General features: G+C 41.8%; 1 protein-coding gene and 1 pseudogene across 2 annotated transcripts in view; one reads left to right on the top strand and one right to left on the bottom strand.

Moving 5' to 3' along the window:
• The window catches only part of LOC110986820 (sodium-dependent phosphate transport protein 2B-like), a 369275-nt gene that overhangs the window by 21151 nt on the left and 325112 nt on the right, over window positions 1-23012 (bottom strand). The gene's annotated exons all lie outside the window — the stretch shown is intronic.
• On the top strand, window positions 1927-21741 carry LOC110986814 (stimulated by retinoic acid gene 6 protein-like; annotated as a pseudogene). The gene is made up of 20 exons (XR_015425314.1): window positions 1927-2201; window positions 4385-4487; window positions 4618-4703; window positions 5022-5164; window positions 6222-6360; window positions 7972-8020; window positions 8275-8394; window positions 9373-9464; window positions 9725-9780; window positions 10735-10796; window positions 11912-12062; window positions 12519-12594; window positions 13223-13298; window positions 13862-13910; window positions 14407-14530; window positions 15294-15413; window positions 16253-16416; window positions 17036-17194; window positions 17740-17942; window positions 19574-21741. The product of XR_015425314.1 is annotated as a stimulated by retinoic acid gene 6 protein-like (transcript).

Below are 23012 nucleotides of genomic sequence, written 5' to 3'. Positions count from 1 at the left end.
AGGGGGTGTGTGCCGGACCCGCCCCTAGAAATTGAGGAGACATAAATGCAAGTTATGAGAATACGTAGCCACTTCAGCGGTGCAATTTTAATGCCGTTCTGATACAGTGTATATGCGCACCTTTGTGACCCTTTTCACCTCATTTGGAATTTTTATGTTTCCATTGGCATTTTGGAGCCATTTGGATTTACTTTTGTGCTTGAAACTTGCATATTCATTAGGAAAAGTGAGACGTCAGTTAAGGTTATAATATTTCAATGTTTTCAGCACCAAATTTGGCAGGTCAAATGTTGGAAATTTGGATGTATGAATTTTTTCCTTGTTGACGCGTTGCCTCAGTACATGTTGTTTCATTACTTCCAGGCCAGTGAGCAAGTTTTCTCACAAAAACACCAACTTTGAAGAACACATTGTGGTTTCCCTTCCAAAGAAATGAACACCGTCTTCCTTTCGTGACATTACGGCAATAATGTGTCGGGAAAAACATAGTAAAATAAAATGTTTAGAAACAGTATTCTTTTCAATTCCCAGTAGGCTATATCAATAAACCTTTGAGGGAAGAACGTTAGCACATTGTTTTTCCTTATAAAGAAACACCATGGCCCTTTGCTAGCGTAATACCTTTTCATGGACTGGATTGGTGCAGTGAAAATAACAGCTTCATGAACAGTTCACGGAGAACGACCACTCGAATGCAGAGACAGCCACTCCTGCGGAAACCTAATTTTTGCGTCATCTAAACAGGTGTTAGCATCTGCAGCGAGTGAAAGAGACTAAACAAGTACCGAAAAACCACCTTAGTCGAGAACTCTATACCTTTTAAATTTCTCTAAAGATTTTCTAGCTGCTTGTTACATTTCATAAAATGATAGAAAATTTAAATTAATGCACGTCAAAATGGCTATTCATGTGTAAAGTAGCAATTGCTTCAGAAAATGAGGAATACTGTCTAGCGCTGCCGATCACACTTCACAGATTCTCTGCCTATTTTGGCAATCGCCGTATATTGTTTATGGGTGGATCAACCGTGTAACATGTTATCACTCATTTTTGAGTAGGTTACCACCAGATAGATAAACAGATTTATGCAATTGAATTACTTAATTTTCTTTTACTGCCAATTTGGAGGCTTTCTGAATTCTTTATTTTCAAAAGTCATGAGTCTATAGCACGGGTGTAAGCGGATTACCGGTTACCGGTACTTCTTACAGAGCAGGTGTTGGCCTGGTAGAATAATGCAAACCACCTTCTCTGACAATGAAACGTGTTCCCGAGAAATATTCTCAATTCACCAAGATTTAAATACAGTTGAAAAGGTAAACAAACAAACAAACAAACAAACAAACTTGTGACTTGGGATTAATCGTCATACTTTCATGCACACATGCACGAAATGTTTCTGCAATGACACACCAATGATATAATACCGTTAATTTCTACTCAAAATGGGTTTTAGTTTCGTAATCATTTCGCATAATACACACTCCAGTTCAAATGCAAGTAATCAGTGCTGTAACTAAGGTTAAATATGCGGGAGCCACTCGAAGGTGCACACCGTGAAGTTTTCAAAAGGGGCACCATAAGCGGCATAGCTATACTCAACAGAGATTATTCACCGATTTCAAATGGGGGAAGGGTACCCAGTGGCACCAACATCCGCGGCGGGGGGGGGGGGAACCAGTTATGCCACTGTAAGTACTCCCCAAAGCCATTACCTATAGGTACCTGCTATTCTCCTGTCTGGTCTCTGACTTAGCCTTTGTACTCGCCCTTTCTATGCCGTAACCTCAACGTAATGCGTGTAGGCAGCGACATGTCATAGCAAGAGCGAAGTTCAATTTACAAAAGATGTCCTTTTCCGTATACTGTGTCAGTTTCTTTGTTTAATCATTAACCACGTTATAGAAAGGCATGGAATTTGCTAATGCGTGTCGCATGTATTGTGTAGTGCGAAGAAAACGTAAAATAGGCCCACAGAAATCTGCAGTGAACCACAAGTATTGACGTGTACCAACCCCCCCCCCTTTGATGTAAATTGAAAACGCTGGAATCTGTACAGGCAATTATTTCACCTCCGACACGTAGATCCCAACTGAGTGCAGGATTACGATCACAGAAAAGGCGTACTTTCTGGAGACGACGCTCGACGGAGGGCTAGCCAACATGGCTACCGGTAGTCTGTACACAGATGCAGCATCATAGTAAGTAAAAGTTTGCATGTATGAAGCCATTTTGTATAGCTTATTTCATTTTGGCGCTCTCGGCACAAGAGGCATTTATATCCCCATCATGAGCATAATCATATTAATAGCATTATCACCACCATTTTTAATACCAGCATAGCCACTTCTGTCATGTATTTATGTGTTAGTAAACATGTAATTTTTTCACTTAACCCAACAAAAGGACTATACCACAATGAAAGTACGACGAGTCAACTCTGCTGAGAAGAGACTCGAACGTGGTTTGTTTTGTGACTGAAGTAATATATATAATAAACACAAAATGATCAGCTTTATGAGGAAATTCAAATCAAACGTTTTATTATTTTTCACAAATAACGGACCACAGAATTCTTTCATAATCACAGTAAAACGTGAAATCTAAAAAAAAAATACGATTTCCTGTTTCAGCAACAGGTACACGTATTCGGACATAATTTTCATCGAGGAACTATTTTTTATATTCACCAATTTCAAGTGTCAGCATGAGAGATAAACGTCTTAAGATGAGATATGTGATTAGCATCCAAGAGAAAAATTGATAAGGTTCAAACCCTCTGTGCCCCGTAATCGAAGAGGAGTGTTTTATCTACGTATCAGTTTGTTTTTATGTGTCATATTTATAGATTGGCATTTTGGTTTTGCAGCATCATTTTCTATCATGACTCTGCCTCCGTGCATTCCTTTGAGTTTCAGTAAGGACACGACGTAATGTTAGTTCTTGTTTTGATAAAATGATAGTTAATTTTTTTCGGGAAATTCCTTTCGCGGCTATAGCATTCTAATTCGTTGTAAATTGCGGCCCTTTTTCTCATGTTGTAGCCCGTGATATTCATGTTGTCACTCGTTTTTGAGATTAAATAATTCTAGTTTTTGGTGAAAGTTGAATTGTAAATGTCGTTCTTGTATGTGTCATTTTTTTTAACTTCATTTTTTCAGTAATACGAGTTTAAAAATATCCTTTCTAATTCTTTTTGAGCTGAAAAGAAAGTGTGATTTAAAAGCTATGAATAAATGTCCTGAATCACTGACTTTATGCAACAACAACAAATGATTTGAACTTCTTGAAGGTACGAAATGCTAATTTTGCTTAGTTCTATGAAGAAAATGCATGGTCCGACCGCAAAACATTGCCTGCTTTAATAAGCCCTTTGTGAGTTAAATATAAATCAAATCTGGTGCACTGAGTTATGGGATTGCACATAAACGTAGCAATTTGAATTCCCCAGACTGAAGACACTATTGGTATACGTCGTTATTCGGGGATGGCTTTCGCATAGCGACCACCATCTCAGGAATGGACTGGTTCCTTTGTGCCGTTCTGAACCATTGAGAACAGTGTATTGTTGCAAGGCGTCTCTGCTAAGCAAAAGCTTGCCCCGAATCACGAGGCATAGCAACAGTGTTTTTAGTATGGAGAATTCAAGTTGTTATGTTCAGGTGAATTTAAAGAACTAGACTCTATTCAAAATTAACTTCCGCGCAAAAGGTTTATTCGTCAATCTCTTGCTCCACATGTCTCCAATCAAATTCAATACACTTACTGAATTTAAATGACACGTGAATTAAATGAATAACAAAGAATGACTTTCCTTTTTGAAATCAAGTGGATAGCAGTGCATATTGAGAATTTTAAGCCCAATGAGACTAAAGCATCTCTCCACCTATAATGTGTGTGATATGATCGGGAAATCTACCCGTTAACATGCAAGTCAAAATACATTTGGAAAGGGGAATTTTAATCATGGACAGGCAGTTTTTGTTTGTACAGACTTTAAAAACCATCTTCACGTAAATCTTCAAAACTGGTGGGAAAAAAATCCGATTTACGCCTTCCTTAACGCTGCATGGATACAACGGAAAAATGGGCTCGGATAGCACCAGTGGTATATATAGGTGTGACAAAATGGCTAAAAGTGGACAGTTTTTATCTTTGCTGTGAGAGGACATAATTATATAATCCTCTACGCGAAAGGCTGAAAAGCGCATTCTAGAGACTTGCAGTATAAAGTCAGGCGGAAGAAAATATTTCAACTTTCATCATTGTCATCGAAACCACAACCGCAACATTGAACCCCATCGTGTCATCACCCATCACCACTGACTTTTTCTAATTTGCACAAATGACCACAACTTTGAAACTCCTTTCGTTTTCCCCCAAGTGAAATGCTGAATGCCACAGAGCCCGTACCAACCCCCCACCCAGGATGTGCCAGCGAAAGCATTAGGATCGATTACTGGGTCTGGGTAACTTCTCCAATATCGGTAAGCACAAAAATGGTTTACAGTGGGGGGGGGGTAGATTGTGATAAGACAGCGACAAGACTGCGTTTGTGTTCTCAACAGATGAATAAAAGAGGTTTACATTCTTATATCTTTCTTTGGTTTCTTGCAGGTGGCAATTATTTTGCTAGTTTCATTGCTGGAAGAAAGGGTTAGCCTTTGGCCTAACTGCTGTTTTCAGAGACCCGGAATTCCATAGTGAGTTCTTTCATTTTATTTCTGTAGAAACCTCGAATTCTTTAGCCTTATTGAAGTGTAGTTAGGACGAGAGTCAGTTACAAATTTATCACAGAAAGTTTCTCAGAGACCAAAGGAAATCTGTTCACACCGCTCTCCCGTATAAAACAAACAATCCACTGACTTTAATAAAGAAAAGCAAGTATTACAAAAGTTCTCGCGAGAGTTTTCGTCTTGTATGAGAATGGAGAACATCTAGGCCTACTACACGACAAATGAACACTATAGCATTCGTGCGTTTAACACGCCCGGTTTTTTTTTTCAACTTAACTTATTTAGCCCAGTGAATTTAGTGGACTCTTACGACAGTCGCTGGTCTTTCGCCAGTGGCTTCTCCGTCATGTCAACCAGTGTTCTGCAGCTGTTCATGGGGAAATGGATCTTTTCACCCAATCTCTCCCATATCCACAACATGCTCCGAGGTAAGCAGTAGTGTTAACTAGGGCTAAATGTCCCAGGGGGCACCCGGAGGTGCACACATTTTCCAAGGTGGAGGGGAACCCCAAATAAGCTGCAGCTGCATATATGAACGACTTCAAATGGGGGGGGACACTATGGGCACCCGCTGGGTGGCGCATGCCCCACCCCCTCCCCTGTACTTACGCAATTGGATTACCTCCTCCTGGAGCTGGGCGTTCCCTGTAACCAGCCCACATCCGTCAAGCTACGTGCGCAGTGCTATACATCCTTGAAAACAGTACTCGTCAGGACTTCTGATTTTGATTTGTGAAAACAAAGGGACACAGAGAATTCAGTCACAAAGCATTCAGGTTACTCTCGACACGCGTAGTCTCGGTGTCTTATTGTCTTTGAACACTAATCTATAATAAGGAGTGGTCGCCGTATCGGATATTAAACGCGAAACTACCGGCGATAATTCACAAGACATTGGGAAACGGATGCGGATCCAGGGGGGAGGTAATGGGTCCATTAATCCCCCCTCCCCCCCAAAAAACCAAACGCAAGAGTCAATGTTTAAAAGAGAAAGAGAGGAATTTCAGCTAATTTCAGTTCCCTCCCTCTAAAAGTGTTTTAGAATTTATAGTGTCACCTCTTAGAAAGTCCATAAAATGTTTGCACGAAAAAGTTCCAAAATTCCCCCCCCCCAAAAAGCCCCCCCCCCCAACATATATGGCTCTGGATCCACCCTCGGGGGTAATGGCCTCAGCTGTTAGCAAGCAGCATCCCAACCACTGACCTCTACACTTAGGTGCGCGTTATTTCCAGCCTGAAACCCGGTCTTGACCCAAGAAACTATATTTGGATATTCTCTTGGCACGCATTTCTTTACCCGGTTGGTGAGTGTGACGTCACTTCAGTTTAAACCACGCCCACTGCATATGCATTGCACATAGAGTTACGCGCAACCTCAGCGATCGTCTAACGGGAGCCTGCAAATCGTGGCGCGTCGGCATGTATGACGAAGTCACTTTCGAACTCGTGCGCCCTATAACCATCCGTTTCTGCTTCCATTCCCAGGCACCGTGCGAATATTCGTGGGCTTGGCCAATGTCTTATTGATCTCTTTGGTATTCTTCCCGATCCTGCTGTGCCTAAGAATCAGACCCATGCACCCCATCATCGGAAATGTTATCGGTGTGATGTACACCAGTATCTGGTGAGTATGACACGACCTCAGTTGGATCCGGAGTGAGCATCCCCTTCACACCTCAACGCCCTCTACACACCATAAAAGCTGCTTCGTCCTGACGACGGACAGAGCGTACTGTCCAAAACGTTGAGTACCACCGGTTCTTTTCAGAACCCCACATGTTCAAAAGAAAGAGATATATCTAGTTTACTTGCTACCTCCACCATGAAAAGCTTCAAATCTCATCTAAGTATGACACGAGGCGATTTGGACTCATTAATCGTTGTAGCTTGCTGTGTGAGCCGAGCAAAATAAAACTGTGATTCAGAAAGATGCAGTGGTGCATCCAGTGTGGGGGGGCGGTGGGTTGCCCCAGGGAACTGAAAGTGTTGCCACTTTGAAAACAACTTTTTAAGGATAGTGGTGAGGATTCTTTGACTGATAAAACAATTGAAGCGTCGATTTTGGAAAAAAAACCCAAACCTATATAACGTCACTTTGACGGAGAGGAGAATCGCATGGCCGAAACATTGAACGTCACTAACGCATTGCTCTCTGGCCATGCGCATTTTAGTACACAGACCTGGATAAGACGTCATTTATTTTTCTTTACTTCTTGTCCTTTACCGGGTACATTAACTCCACTTCACCTGTTGATTTGAACGAGTAACGTTGTTGTGCCACTAAGATTAGTCCAAGGAGACGCCGTAACCTCCTTGGCACCGCTCATACTTCGGTATCCCCTAAGCTTGAGGCACGCGCGCTTTGGCAAATCATGACACCCTATTGGTTGAAGTGACAAGTAACGCACGCGCACCTCCTATCCGAGAGCGTTTTGCCACCGCAGTATTTTCTTGTTGCCGAATTACACTAACCAGCCTGAGCAGAATCACCCCCTCATCGGTTGACCAGATCCATGTTGGTCCGGACTGTTCATTTTGGTAGTAGCGATGCAACTACAACGCTTGTGTTTCATGGTCGTTCGTGAACCAGCGATGCGTAATTACTACTAAAGGAGGCGCCGTTGCTTGGAAAATTGCGCCCCCTCTTGTTCTAGCTAGGGGCCTATAGACAATGTAAATTTTTTTTTCTGAGTATTGTTTAGTGCTTTCAGGTCTTCGTAAAGCATATTTAAGCTCAAAGGCAAATGAACGTGCACTCATGCAGGAGAGGATCGAATTTCCGGGGAAGGGCATTTTTCAAGGGCGGGAGGCAAAAGTACATTTTTATGTAAACTTAGGCATATGTCCCTTTGGAAATTTAGGCTTTGGGCAAGATATGCCCTTCAGGAGGGATGAGATAGTATCCCAGTCGTATTTCTCTCATTCTAATACAAAACAAAACAAAAACAAACTAACACCCAAACAACCCAACAAACAAACAAACAAAATCCTATGGAGGATATGTAACACGCACGATAGGATCCGCTGAGGTACAGGTGGTGGTGAGACCATAGAATCGCTGTTGCCTAGTGATCTAGTGATAATATCGCAGCCACTTTTAGAAGGTAGACCTTTGGCGCGTCCTTGTTATTGCACACAACAGGTAGAGGTGACGAATTCATCCACACTCCCCTTCTTGGTAGCATCAGGTTTTCTCTACGTTCATTTCAGCAAAGCACTTTTCGTTTCTCTGCAGGCTTTCTTACAATCTCATGATAATTGTCTTCTGTGAAAAGGGTGAAGGGGTAAGATCTTTTTTTTAGTTTCATATTTATTCTTTGCCAGTGAGTTTTCTGCCATGTGACTTCATTTTTTATTTTGACATATTCTGTCAAACTAACTGCGTCAAATGCTTGTTGGAATTTTTAGAGTTGTATTTTTAAAAGCAATACTGTTGTTACCATACAAAATTCCTAATTTACAGAGGCGACAGTAATTACCCTAAATTCTGATTTACAGATTGATTGACAATTTACAATTGATTCCTTTTTGTGAGCAGCTTACGAAAAATACGACGATTGCGTTGACTGTGCCCGTGTACATAAGCTACAGCTTTCTGAACATCGATTTTACCATTGAACTTTTAAAGGCAATACGGAGAAAGCTCTGCAAACCGAAGGTGGGTCGACTTGTTACCATATATCATTAATGTCCTCTTCATAACTTAGATGTCCTGCCATATATTCAGTCACGATGCATATCAGTGCCTAGACAGAGCATAATATCAGTCGTCTTCAACCGCTGATCTTAACCATGTTCCTGGTCATCATTGCCTTCGTCGTCCATCACCCCTTGACCACCATTATCCCCCATCACCACCATGGTCATCACCACCAACACCACCACTATGTCACTTACTTTTCCAGTGGGGCAGGATTCTAAACTTACAAAAGTCAACAGGCGAATTCTGTCTCTCCTTGATGCCTTGATTTCGCTCCAACGTCTCCTACCTTCTTTTCTCTTCTAATTCAAATTGAAGATTAAAACAGGTGGAAATCTAGGAATTTTTCATCAGAGTTTTTTCAGCCCGATCGTTGCGGCCAGGTAGGTGGACCTTTGGTTAATTCAGTACAGTGACTGGTGTACATAATAATAAGAAACCTTACAGGATGTCATCTTTTAAAATTACTTTTACCACAATTATTTACCTTTTGCTTTCAGAGCGGGGGGGGGGGGGTTAACCCCCCAAACCACAGCCTCTGCATATAGAATAAACAAATCGTCGTCACGTACCATCGGTGGAGTGACTGTGGAGGGGCACACGGGGGCCACTTTCCCCCTTTGGAGTGTTGAAACGAGCGCAACATGTATACAGTTCGAGGCTTAGGCCTACTGACTTTCAGTGCCCTTCTGAAACAATGTGTACACCCCTACTGCCCCCATCCTTGGAAATTTCACCCTCACTCACGTCACCGCACTGAATCAGCGGTTCCTGTGATTCGTCCACAGTTATGTTAGTAGTCATCCAAAAGCACGAGTCATCTCCTTTTAGGCTAGCCCTTTGATCAATCGCATGAACACATTTGACAGAATCTAGCCCGTTATTTCCCCGCGTTTTCAACATAACGCGGAATACATCTTTAAATTTCCGTTACAGAATGTCACTGCCCAGGCAGAGGAAGAGGACTACTTCAAGAAGACGCATTACTACGAACGGGTGAAATTTCTTTTAAGTCCTCCGGAAAAGGAGTGAGTTCCTCGATACTTCTCATTTCTTGAAAGTAATACCAAATTAACTTGAAAAATTACAACAAAATTATTAGACCAACAAAAAAAAGGATAAAAAAGATAAAAATTAGTAGATAGATTAGTAGTTTCGAGGTAACAATTTTCAGCAAAAATCAGAGGGTTGATTCTCATAACAAATACATGAAAAATTCAGAATAAAAGCAAATTTTCAGACCAATACCCACATTAAACTGAGCCTGGTTTATTTTGTTTCATTCTAGAGAAAGCAAACGGCTATTGGATCGTATCATCAGGAAAATATGGATCCACGCACCTGGTATGTGTGCTTTCGTTTGTTGTTCATTTAACGAGTACCCTGCATACAACCAAAACTAGGGCTGCCAAGCAAGGGTACGATCCATCATTCGACTTATTAATTTCAGTCCAGACATGCTTGCAAACTTACCTAAAACTCCTTCAGTGGTTCAAGATATAGGTGCATGCGTACGCGTGAAACGTACATCTTTCATTATCTAATTGTTGTCGAGTATCAGTTTTATACTAGACATGAAATGGGACAGAGGGGTAGCCACCTACAAGTCCAATCCCTATACCCACTCCAGCCTATTGTCACTTAGCACATCCCCCCTAGATGTCTGAAAAGAATTCCTGAGATACCAGTATAACAAAGACCAACACAGGGTTGGGGGGAGGTTCTCTCTGTCCTACAGTTTGCTTCATAATTATGACAGTTTGCGTTGGAAAGGGTTTGGGTGTTTTGTGATTAAACTAAGTCACTAATGAACTACCGGACTCATTGACGGTTATGTGAATCAGGGTGCGCCGCGGGGAAGGTCTACTGGTTGGGCTTAACACTTGGGCTTGCCTTTTTTCCCTTTCCGACCAGCGAACTGCATATCCCTGTATCCCTGAGATTATTCATTTTTAAACTGCTGCTGTTACGTCACTCTATTCAGTAAAGGCTGTGCAACCAGGCAAGGGTTAATAATGATTTTTTATTAAGTACAGTTACACTGAACACCGAATCGAAATCACCTCGTACCCTGAAGCATCAGTACGGGTGACACTTTTTTCCCTTTGTTTACAGGACATAGTTGTGAGAGAGGCATAGTTTAAGTTAAAGAATGTGGATTCAGAATAGTAGATTCTTCCATATTAATGGTTCAGCTTCACTTCGTGTATTTTTTGCACGAATAGTCATTACCATGCTCTTTGACAGAACGTGCACTGAGACTATAGACTTTCATTCCGTATTGGTTGGATGTCACAGGTTTCCGATATTCAACGCGCAGCATCTGCACTAGCGTGTTAGCTACCATCACAACATACCAGGTAGGAACTTCACTGACTCACCAAAGCTAGAAATGTACCCTTAAACCTTGTATTGTGGTCGGAGACCATCGATGGAGCAACACAACACCAGTCACAAATAGCAGGACAAAGAGCTGCTGACTGGTAGTCTGTGTATGGACTTGCAATACCTTAATTTGTACCGACTGAAGCCACCGGCAGCCATTTTACTGTGGCGGTTGGCAAAGACGATGGCTGGATTGTTTTACCATCCTAACTGTTGATTCCACGAACGAGATCGATTGACAGTGGTAAGGAAGCCTTTACATTACCTACAGTTTTTAATGTGAAGTCTGTGGTATTGGTGCGTGGGAACTGTTTATTTTAATGGTAGCGACACGCAAAGCGTGCATTTCATGGTCGTTTGTGAACTAGCGAAGTGCAGATCTCACCATGGAGGTAGAATCACACCTCCATGATCTCACCAAAAGAATCTCCGTTTGCTCAGAGCCGTGTCGCTCCCTTTCTTGGCCCCACTCGGGACGGATACTGCCCCCTATGTTGACTTTTTAAAATTTGAGCGAGACAGATATTGAAGGACGACGGTGAAATGTGTTTAGTATTTTGGTTGGTCCATGAAGGTTCCAAAATAGCGTTTAAACCATAACGGTTAATTTGAACTATTTCCCATGCACTAAACGATAACTGAATTACCCTTAGTAACTGCCCGTGTTACTGTCCGTGCGTCTTGTTCTCGAGTCATCCATGCTAGATCGGAAGCAACGTGATCTTGGAAATCTTTTCAAAGCTTACGATGAGAATGATGAGTCGATAAAACAAAATTACGTAGAATTTTATTGTTCCGCGATGACTAATTCTAAACCATGGACAAAATTCCTTGGCTTTTTTCCCCAAATAAACATATATTCCTAAAATTTAGACGAAATCTTTATTTATTAAATGACACTTTGGAAAACAAAAATTAAAACAAATCCAGGGGTGAAGATGTAAAGTTTCAGGTCTTGTCCAATTCAATTGGATTCGGCCTTGATTGAATAACACGCCTCTGTCGACAGCAGGTGTATGCAGTAGTCAGCCATTGGCTTCCAAAGTCTCATCATATTATTTGTCTTTTCCTTTCCCTTTTTCACTGACAGGTGGGCCTTCTGTATATCACACTCGTCAATGCATTATGGGCCTTTCCAGATCAGCTTCTAAGTGAGGATGGTTTGCTGTACAAGGCGTTTTCCCTCGTCAACGCGACCAGTTACGTGACTGAGGCCAGAATGTTCTTCAATATTGCCGAAGGTTTGTTCGCATGTCTCCAAAAGATAGGTCCATGGGACTCGCGGAATATGATTGCAAACATCAACATAAGTTATTAGACTTGTGCTTTCCAAAAGGAGTAATATCTCGTCTAGCAAGGCCTTGGGTGCAGCGTTTGATTGGGGAGTCGCAGGCTATTTTACTGCTCGGAAACATGACAACGCTGTAAAGGGGGACTTCATAAAAAGTGGTGCTTAACTGACAGTGCTATATACAGAACCGCGAGAACGAGGAACATGATGCTGCACAGTTTGTATGCAGCCTAAAATATAATGGGAAGGAGCAAAAATGGTTATGACGTCAAAGCTTGGAGAAAATCAATGAAAGAGATAGACGGAGTGCGTTCAAAATTCATTTTAAAATATCTTATGAATTTACCATGAAAACGCCAGATCTGTGTGTCTCATGACTCCAGGATAATTTCTTCCTTTTTTTCAGACACGTTTTGGATCGCATGTTACTTTGCCATCGCGTTAGCCGTGCTCTACAACATCCACGTTCAAATATGTTACAGGTAGTGTTCCTTGGTTAACTCAGAAATCTAGATTGAGACAAAAGTGTTTCAAGTTTATGACGAATCGCAGGTAGCGCTGGGTTGGATACTGAATAAACCTCCTTTACGTTAATGCACATGCATACCTCAAAACTGCAGTGTGGTGGCGCACCTAGATTTGTCAGAAGGAGAGACTGGAACAGAATCCCGCAAGTATGGAGCTCGTGATGCGTAAGCCCCCCCCCCGGCCCATTTTGCCCCAGGGATGACGCCTATGGGCCCTATATCAGAGCCAGTAGTCTACGATATGGTTACATATTGTATAGTTTTCTGAAATGAATTTTTAATTGCAAATTAAGCCTCTGAGGGGGGAGGTGAGCCCCACCCCTTTGGGTACACCACAGCTACTGTATTGATTCAATATCCCTATATCCATAGGACCAACGAAAGAATTTTGGTCCTGTGCTATTGTGATTTTAAATCTCAAAAAAATGAAACGGCAGGTGCAAACGGACGAATGACAATATTGATAATAATTCCAATCTGGCTATTGAGGTTTATTTTTGTTCATTGCCAATGATAAGTGAAACGTGATGGTCGCATAATGATGTTCCAGATATATAGCTTTAATGTACTCTCTGATTTGTAGGGAACACACGCTCTTGCTATGGAGAGGAGTTCGCGATTTTTGTCCCAAGGAGAAGTTCAGTTTACCTGCCCTTGTCGTAAGTCCCGTAGACTAAATTTATACAATAATTGTTTCATACTTAATTATTATGTCGGCGGATTTTAAGAAACCACAGTGTCCATACAAAGATAACGGTAAGGGTTAATTACATACACCATTCGTGCCCTGAAAAGTCTGGTTGATGTTACTAATATTCCAGACATTGGTGCAAATATCCGATTTCCAAACTTCTTAATTAAAATATTCATATTACTGTCAAAGCTTTTGCTGTGTACAAAGATTTGATCTCCTTAAAAAAAATTAATCAAGTCTCCAAGCATAGATTTCCAATGTAACAAGTTACAGCCGATCGTGTATATTTCTATTCATGAAAAATATTGCCATCGATCAATAACTGAAACTTGTGAAATACATTTCCGCCTAATTTGAAAATCTTTCAACATTATTTCATCTGCCCCTGTTTTATTCTGTTGTGCAGTTTTCTTCTCAAGTATAAAATTGTGACAAACCAACTAAATCTTACTGGAACCTCCAAAAATGTCTAAAAACACGTCCCATATCTTTACATCTTCTTTATTTATTATTAATCTTACACTGCAGGTGGCGAATCTCCGTTTTTCCGGTTATACAGTTGCATTTTCCGCATGGGGTGGGTATCGTTTTTGTTTCAAGTGAACATCAAACAAATTTTATATGTTCTGCAGTTGATCTATTTCTGGATGTTCCTTTTAGTTTTAATCAAAAGGCAGACACACACGTAAACGAATGATGATTTGAACCGTCAAACAAGATGAAAAGACGAAGTCAAGTGCCACTTTAGGACTCTCTTGTCATGCACATGGTGTCATAAAGATTTGCCCTGTCCACTTCTTTCCAGAGTCAATTACAATCTCATGGGTCCTTGTGGTACTTTCTTTTGAATAATAGACATATATATTGGAGGATGTTGCTGCAGCGTATTGATCAAAAAATAGGAAGAATAGGTCTATATTGTCATCGGCCCGAATACATCGGAGGGTTCAAGTGTCACTTATCTTGTCAACACATCGGATCGCTTTTAATTGTACACAGAGAGAGCAAGGTCATCCATTACCGCCTCATTGGTTGTGATTTTTGTCCTACTTGTTCTGCTGTCGTAACTTCAGGTTTTTTGATTAACCAAGTTGTCTCCTGGCTGCTGATGTTTTTCGTCGGATATTTCGTCATCTATCAACTGAAAGTGGTTGGTGATGAGTTGACGTGGCCCCTGTCATTTCTCGAAGGATATTGGTGAGGGAAAAGTTTTTTAAAACGAGGATTTTATAATTTGTCCTTGACTGATATAAAGGGGAAAATTTGTTTGCTGTATTTTCAACCCCGCACTTCATTCCCTACTTGAGTGGAGAAAGTTAATATATTGATCATTGTTGGTCGAGATATTTGGCAACACTTTTGTAAGGTTTACGCTGTTTGTTGAACAGGTTGTGTGCATAGGCTCAATTGATTCTTCTTTGTAACCTAACAACGAGGGCTCCGCCTAGGCGTTCGCAGTGACGAGATGTTGAACGTATGCCCTTGTGCAGAACGACAAGGATTCATTAGCATCAATAATTTGTGTATTCTCTATTTATACATGCACATACATATCCGTTATTTATTATCTAGTGGTTTTGTTTATCATTTATATGTCATAATTTAAAATACATTTATTTGAGTTTATTTATTTCCATTCCTGTAATTGGCGGTGTTTCTGCTCTTGGATGTGGCTAATAAAAAAAAGTCGATGCTCGTTTTTATTTGAAGCAGCATCGTCAGAATCCTTAAGATATCAAAACTGTGTATCTAGCTATATTGCAGTTGTTGATCAATCTTAGCGTGTAACTGGGCGTAGACTGGCTTCATACCCAATTAAAATTAGTATGAGCCAAAAATTGTGAATGCTGTGATGACACTGCACTAAAAGGAGAACTTCAAGCACTGATAATATGAATGGACAGGTTCACTGCCTTTGGATTGTATTTCACCCGTGCTTGTATGTCTTTTCCTCCGCCAGGCTCACCTTCGTCGTGGGGTTCCTTTTCTACTACGTCCAGGTCGCCCTGGCCCACATAATCTTTCTACAGAAAGAAAAGGAGAAAAAGCGTGAGAAGGTGCACTTGAGCCTGGACAACAGGTTGGCAGGAGAGGGGTGTCTGTGAGACTCCGTTTACCTCGTTTTACTAAGGAAGCCAGTGTGAAAGCGACCTGAATGCTTACGTCACGAGACGAAATTAACTTGTGTTACGGCCGGCTCATGCATGCCTCAGGCATGAACTAGAAAGCGAAGCGAATTCACGGTCTCACAACATTAATTTTGCGGCGAAAGACGCTTGAGTTGAGATGGTTTAGACAGTGTTTGCTTTTGTGCCAAGTATGAACTGGCTTTTCTACTTGTGCAAATTTGCAACAGCAGTATTCAATGTGACGTCAAAAATTCGCGTATAACCTGCCGCTAAGGATATTGCTGTAGGACTCTGTATTTATATTTTGACCTTTGCATTATTTTGTTTTGCTCAAGGAGGAATTTTTGTGAGCTAAAATATTCCTTTGGTAGATCCATCTACCTTGTAATCAATCATTTCAAAATGGACGCATTTTGGACCCAATCTTAATGATACATTTCAATTTAAATGGAAGGAGTTCATTTTGGTGGCAACCTGGTACGGTCTTGGTACAAAGGAATCTGTGTCATCTATTCTGAAATTATATATTTCAAATGCTTTGGTATCAAGAATATGGTTTACAGCGTAAATAGTTTTACTGGAGGATGATGCTACGTTTGTTGTGGTTAAGTCGTAATATTTTTATTACTTTCGCCGTATCCAAGTAAATCGTCGAAATACTTTTCCTTCGTGCGTGGCATTAAAATTTCAAGAAAAGGAGAATTTTCAGTTTCTTGTCTCTTTTTTGTCAATACTAAATCCTGCTAATTCCTTGTACTTTTTTCCCGCTCTGTCCACTTGCTTCCATCAGACGGCTGTTTCATTTGACGGTGTACATCACCCTTTTTCTGAATGTCATCGTGGGGCTGGTGTCCTGCCTCATGCGAATCATCAAAGCGGTCTTCTTCGGTGTCCTCTTCATTGGCAGAATTGATAAGTGCACCTTGATGATGGACTAGGAGCTATGGGACCATGGTAAGACTAGACACAGTTATATTTCTGTAATGCTATAAATCTCACGTCATTCGTGTTGCCTTATTATGAGCCTCGAGCATGACCAAGAGAGGGAGCAATTTTCTTCATCGGTCGACACTGAAATTCGCTGGTTTACCAACAGTAAAAGATAGGACATGCACGCGTCACAGTCGCATCTCTGCCAACAAAATGAACACTCCTGACCAAGTATGGCTCCTTTCAGCCGATGGGGAGTGCCTCCGCTCAAGGCTGATAGCATACTTATTTTGCTTAGTATATAAGAAAGTTTTACATGAGACGAAATGTGGCTGAGGGCAACAGTTATAAGTAGCCCCAGTCAATCCTGTCGCGACCCAAACCACCACAACGACATCAGTTTGTCACCCAATAACACATAAAGTGTAGGAATTATCCTAAAACCTTATAGTGTTTTCCATGATCGTTCCAATGATCAATCACATCAATTTACAATCACATCTCGTTCATCAGGCCAGACTATTCGTCAGTCTGTAGGGCCTATCATTTGGAAGGACCGAGGCAAATAGGGGTCGGTTGTAGCCCGTAAATTCATAAAATCCCTCGCTGACCTATACTTGACCTTTCACCTTTTCACCTTCAGGTTTCAAGGCCTACTTGGGCTTTCTGCAGCTGGAGGTGGCCCACACCCACCCAGTTCTTATTACATTTTGTCATTTCCTGTGGAAGTCCGTCGGCAAAGACACGAGGGAGAAGAAGTTGCCGCTTGTTTTCTGGAAACGGAAGCCCAGAAAGAAAACGGGTTTGTTCCAATCAAAATTAATTGTTTTGTACACGTGTATGGATTTCCCCCAGGGGGTTGATTACCTGTAAAATCTAATGTAAAGAAATTTAAAGACTCATATGCTGTAGCAGGATTTGCATTTGGCAAATTTTCCCTATTGTTCGGTCCTCTGTTCTTCGGTTGGAGAACAGTTGCTTTAAATTTACCTAGGCAATAGGTGACTGCTATATTGCACTTCGTGCGGCGTGCCGTCGTCGTGTGATTTCCCAGGCCTAAGCGGCTGTAGTGTTCTGGCAAGCTTAGAGAAACAAACTAACCAAACCGAGAAACCAAACAGGTCCAAATTTAATTAATATGGCTAAATGAGAACTTGAATTCCAAGATCAACCTCATGGAAGGTTGACAGGACTACGTATTTTACCTTTCCAATTTTGCAATAAATAAACGTTAATAACATGGATAACGATCGACAAGAATGCATCTGAAGCTTAAAGACACAGATGCCAAACCCAGCGAATGGTATGGAATGGGAGTCCTTCAATTCTCCGTCTCTTGCTTTGCAGGCGTGTGGGACAACAATGAGTTGAGTCAGGTAACCAGCTCCGGTCGTCCCCGGAAGAAACTGTGGCCTCGCAACAAGTGGTTCGTGGCTTTGACTCTGATGCGGAATCGGGCGCTCACCGTGGACCGAATGAGGATTGCACCCGAGCTCCAGCTGGTCAAAGAGCAGCTGGAACGAGAAAGGCTGGAAGCACAGCTGAGAGAGGTATGCATGCATTTTATAACAGTTCGCGGGGAAACAAAACTTGAATAAGGGCTGTAATCGTGGCTAAGGAGGATTTCTCTCTAAGGGAAGTCCGATGTTGCAACAGGCAATAAGGCTTGAAGACTAGTCTCCTCCCAAGACTGGTAAGAAGATAATTATTTTCCCATTGGAAACTACAGTTTGTGTGCCCAGACATTTGGGTATTGAAAAAATGCATTTGGGCACATTGCTGCTGAGACGACATTTTTGTTGGCGGCACTGTAGTACATTTACAGCAGCAAAAGTGGGCCAATTTACAGGGAAGTTTAGAGCTCACGGTGACTGAAAGCGTTGAAGGAGATGGTATGTCGCGCCGTTTTTTGCCTTTACGCTCAAGGCGATAACCCACTCGGACTGAATTTTTGCAGTAAAAGTAGCGCCCCACGGGAGGAATCGAAGGCGCGTCGAAAACGTGCATAATCACGCGTGTCAGTCCATGACATCATGATTCACACTCCTATAGCTAAGACCGCTTACCCGCCTTGAGCAGAAGCACCCCCTCATCGGTTGAAAGAGCCGTGCTGGTGAAGAGAACAAGCGACGTGCAGGCCCTACCAAAGGAGCCCCCGTTGCTAGGGAAAGTTGCGCCCTCTCTCTAGTCCCACTTGGGGCTCATAGGCTAAGTTCGGCGGCTTGTTCTCGAATATTCATGAACAGCTCGATTTGTTGTTCGTGGGTCGGACGCTCGGACGCCGGGAATGTAAACCAGTTATCGCTTGTCAGTTACAAGCAACATGCATGCATTGTGGTGGAGTCCATACAATAACGTACACGTTCTTCGATATTTAATGTTTGGATAACGGGGCTTAGGCCTAATACTTTCCATTTAAAAAGAAAAAATTCATTTCTGTGCTATGGAAAATTATTAATATTAATTTGCAAAACTTCATACGGTCTCGCTAGTTTTTGCGGCTGTTCAATAATCAGAATCCCAGTGGTCGAGCTTTTCTGTGAAGTCCTGTAAAACCCAACGAGGAGGTGTGTGATCCTGTCCCATCTTTGAAAAATCGCTTATATAGGTCTCCAAATACTGCGGTTCCTCACCCTATTGCAGGGTTTGTCTGCTCTCATGAAACCAATGTTTGATACCTTTCACAGGTCTGAATATCCTTTACTGCTCGTTGCATAAATGAGCCTTTACGTGGTAAGCAAGGGCAGAACATGTCCACACGGTGGTGCATGCAACTATTTATAATTTCGTTTAATATGTGAGCAGGCTATGTGGACATACGCCATTTTACTTTATCTACCATTATGTCACGCACATTGCGCCGTGCAGCGTCAGCTACGTGCCCCATTTCAGCTGTTGAATTAAATTTAAAATTACAATCATCCATTTTCACGATTTCATATCTTACGTTATTAATATCTTTACAATGTGCATTGGTCGTTGGTTCGGTGTTTGGGATGTCCTAAGGGATGTCAGGTATACAGAGAAGAGATGTGATGTATGAATTGCCGGTACTTTTGTTAAAAATCCTAGAAACAGTTTCCTTAATTCGTCAAAGAACCCCCCCCAATGCCGCTTAAATCATGAAATTAAATTACATGTTAAACAAACAACGATTCCTGCCCCCGTGTTACTTCTACAGAATGAGAAAACTGAAACAAGGGAGCTGCCGATGGATGAACACGATCCCGAAAGTGCCACCGCGGAAGAGCTATCAACGCCGACGGGTAAAATCGGCACCAGCTCGCCCATCGTTGCTCCGCTCACAGGAAGCATACCGAATCAAAGCTCGACCGAGGCCGAGGTGTCGCGTGATTCGGACACTGCGTCTCCGGAGCCAGGCCGGCCAGCTACGCGGCTGAGCATGGTGGCCTGGGATGTGCCACAGGACTTGCTCAAATCCAGTCAAGATTCTGCGGTAGTCTGACATCAATCGTTCTTGTATATGAAAAACGTGTGCCAATATATGCGCTGCTCTGTGTTACAAAAGCTCCCTTTCTCAAACCCTGTCAAGTTTTTCTAACTTTGAAGTGGTCACTATTTGCAACCAAACGAAATAATCCGACTGAAATTTTCTTTCTTTTTTACTTTATTTAAATACATTCGATATTATCTCCTCTGTAAATAGAAAGCTGTGAGTAAGCTGAAAACTGTAAACACTGTGAGTTTTTATGAAATATTTAAAATACATCCTCGTAGCTCATTTGCCATTCTCGACTGGCACCCGTATATTTTGTCTGGGTCAACTTTAGTTTAGGCTGGTAAAGATTTCCGTGGGGGAAAATTATAAGGCCAAAAAGGGTCAGTCTTATAGCTTCGTAAGAACAAGAAGGCGAGATCGATTTCGTCCGCTGAGATCAGTCTTCTGGTTTTCGTTTATTTGTTGATCGGTATACAAATATTGACTGCTTTTAGTGGTGTAGAATTAGCCTCTCGAGGTGATCCACGGAGCATCTTATTTTCCCAAGGCTTCCATCGACAGATAAAGCATTCAATTTTTGTGTTATAACACCTGCCCTACAGATTTTTAAGCGATAACTGATTAATTTGATCTCAGTGCGCATAAAAAGTCTGTTTTTGAATGAGAAAGTAGTTGAAAATTTACAAGCACTTTTCAAACTTCCTCTTATCGAAATGTTAGAACCCAGCTGTAAAGCGCGCGCACATCACGTCAGTCGTACCCCTATCTGACCTATCTCAGTTTTTGACATTTCGAGAAAAACGCGTTTGAAATTGGGTCCGTTTTGGATCTTTCATTTCCCTTACTATACTAACTTTTATTGAAACAGAATTCGTATTTTAATAAAGTAAGATAGTTAAATTAATATATGAGATATTTGGTTGGGCAAAAATGTTAAGTATTAGGTCAAAATGGGGCGCCAAAACCATATATGTCACTTTGTTAAAGTTTTATTGTCATATTTAATGAGCGCAAACAGCGACCTATCCAGATGGGTCACTTCGTGGAACGAAACATTGTTATTTCTCCGTGGATGACAGCGACCTATGTCGTTTGCGCATGTGGTTCGTTTAAAATTCCCTCACTGTGTTTTGTTTATATTTTTTCGATTAGAAAGGTCCTACATAGTAAAACTTTGCAAAAGCTGAAGTAAAGTAGAAGGGACTTGTGCAAGATCTAACAGTGTCAGAGCTGTCTCTAAGTCGTCTTAAAATTGTTTTCCCATTGTAGTGATTTTGCAAGCATTCCAGAAAATTCTTCACAATCGGCTAAAAGATTTTTTGCTCAAAAAAGTAGGGGGGGGTTAATAGACCATCCTCCCAAACCCCAAAGGGGGGGGTGGTTTATATACACCCATCCCCCAGGATTTACGCTCATTATGATGGCAACGAGAAGCACGGGGGATGCATCTTTCAGTGAGTAAAAGAGGGATTGGCAGTGCATAGACAAATAAACTGATGTTTCGTTGGGCATTCTAGCTGATGGCTCCCTTCAGTGGTGTTACACATAGTGCTGGGTTTTGTATGCATGAAACGACTGCCACGGAACAGCGGCTCCATACAATAGCTGTCACAACACTTACTGCCATTAAAGGGGGCCACCAGTGACTGGCGTTACCAGTCACCGGATACACGAAAACACCAAGTCGTGAAATTTGTTACTTTTTCTGAATGGGGAGGCTGAGGCAGCTTTTCCTTTACGTAGCGAAATGATTGGATAACTAAAACAAGCATAGGCCTCTGTGGTTCTACCTGTGCCGTCCAAAGCATGTAAAGAATGTTGATTGTGCAAATAAGAGCCCGCTCATGCATGGCGGGCGGGCTAAACAAACCAAACTCATTTGCTTAGCATCTCAGCATCTCACGAGACTGTTTATTTCCCGCGTTGAGAGACAAACCAGGTCGGCAGTTGAAAATGTCCATTAAAAAAATTTCTTTGCAAAATCAAGGGGACAGAAAATGTGTGAGCAAATGAAAATGCGTGGGTTAAGTAGGCCTACCGAGTCCGCACAGTACAAATCTTGGTTAAACCCACGTCAACTCGTCGAAGCTAGTCAAAGGCACCTTTGGCAATCTTGTTACATGTTCCTATGTTCATAGGTGTTTTCTTTGAGTAGTTTGCATCTGCACTGTTATACCGTTGATAGCCTGAATAAATCAGTGTAGTTTCTAATTGATACAACAGTTATGAAGTAACAGATCTATTTCCTATTCGTGGCCACTGAGGGTGTAGCAATGCGCTGTAGGCCTATAATAAAACTACTGTGGTTTGGAGGCAATTTCCGATTCCTCTGGTGGAGTGGGTAGCTTTTAAAAAAGCGCAGAAAAAACACCTGGCCGCGTACTTTTCCAGTACTAAATTTCGACAACACTGTACAAGCTGAAGTGTTTTTCAGCCTGCGTTTCACTTTTTGCAGGTCTGCTCCAATAATTGGCAGTAAACTTGCAATGTTACGTAGGCATTTTCTTGCAGTGCCTACATCTATGCCTCGCCGAACAAAATCTTCTGATGCGCTGAGAGTCTACTCAGAGAGGGTTAGGCCTACTGGCCTCCAGCTAAGAAACCGATGTGATAAGTCAGCCCCTGCTCATATTATCGTAACTTGGGCAAGGTCAACTAGACAGTGCCGAATTAATAATGTTTTGGGGTCCAGAAGGCTCTGCTTTGTTCGACTTATACATGTACGGTACAAGCACCCGACAGGAGCTCAAGCGCCAATTTAACAAGTGCCAGCAAGTGCCGGCTGAAGCCTTACGTTAACTTTCAAGTTACACCTTTTATTGCAAAGCCTGATTAAGCTATTAGTAGGAATTATGACGCTTTCCCATCAAAACCGAGTGAGAGAAACCCGAACCTTCGATGTATTTGATGTCTAACTAAACGTTATGTTTCATGGCACAGAGGCCTATGCAACCAGGAGACACTATACGAACTGAGAAGGAAAACTACAGGCCAGGAGAGCTAGAGCGTTGAAGTTTCTGAGCGTGAGGATCCACTCAGTCGGAGTCTTCCAGTATTGACGAAATAACAGTTCTGACCCGAAATCTAGCTATGGCATGACAGCAAGCGAAGCTGTCAATTTTGTGGTAGTTGATTGCACAACTTGAGTCGTCCCAGCACT

The sequence above is a fragment of the Acanthaster planci genome, linkage group LG05 (genome assembly GCF_054643075.1).
Source record: "Acanthaster planci isolate LZ-2023a linkage group LG05, COTS_SCS, whole genome shotgun sequence".
Lineage (NCBI taxonomy): Eukaryota > Metazoa > Echinodermata > Asteroidea > Valvatida > Acanthasteridae > Acanthaster > Acanthaster planci.
The sequence above is the reverse complement of the archived record's forward strand: the minus strand, read 5'-3'. Positions and strand labels throughout refer to the sequence as shown.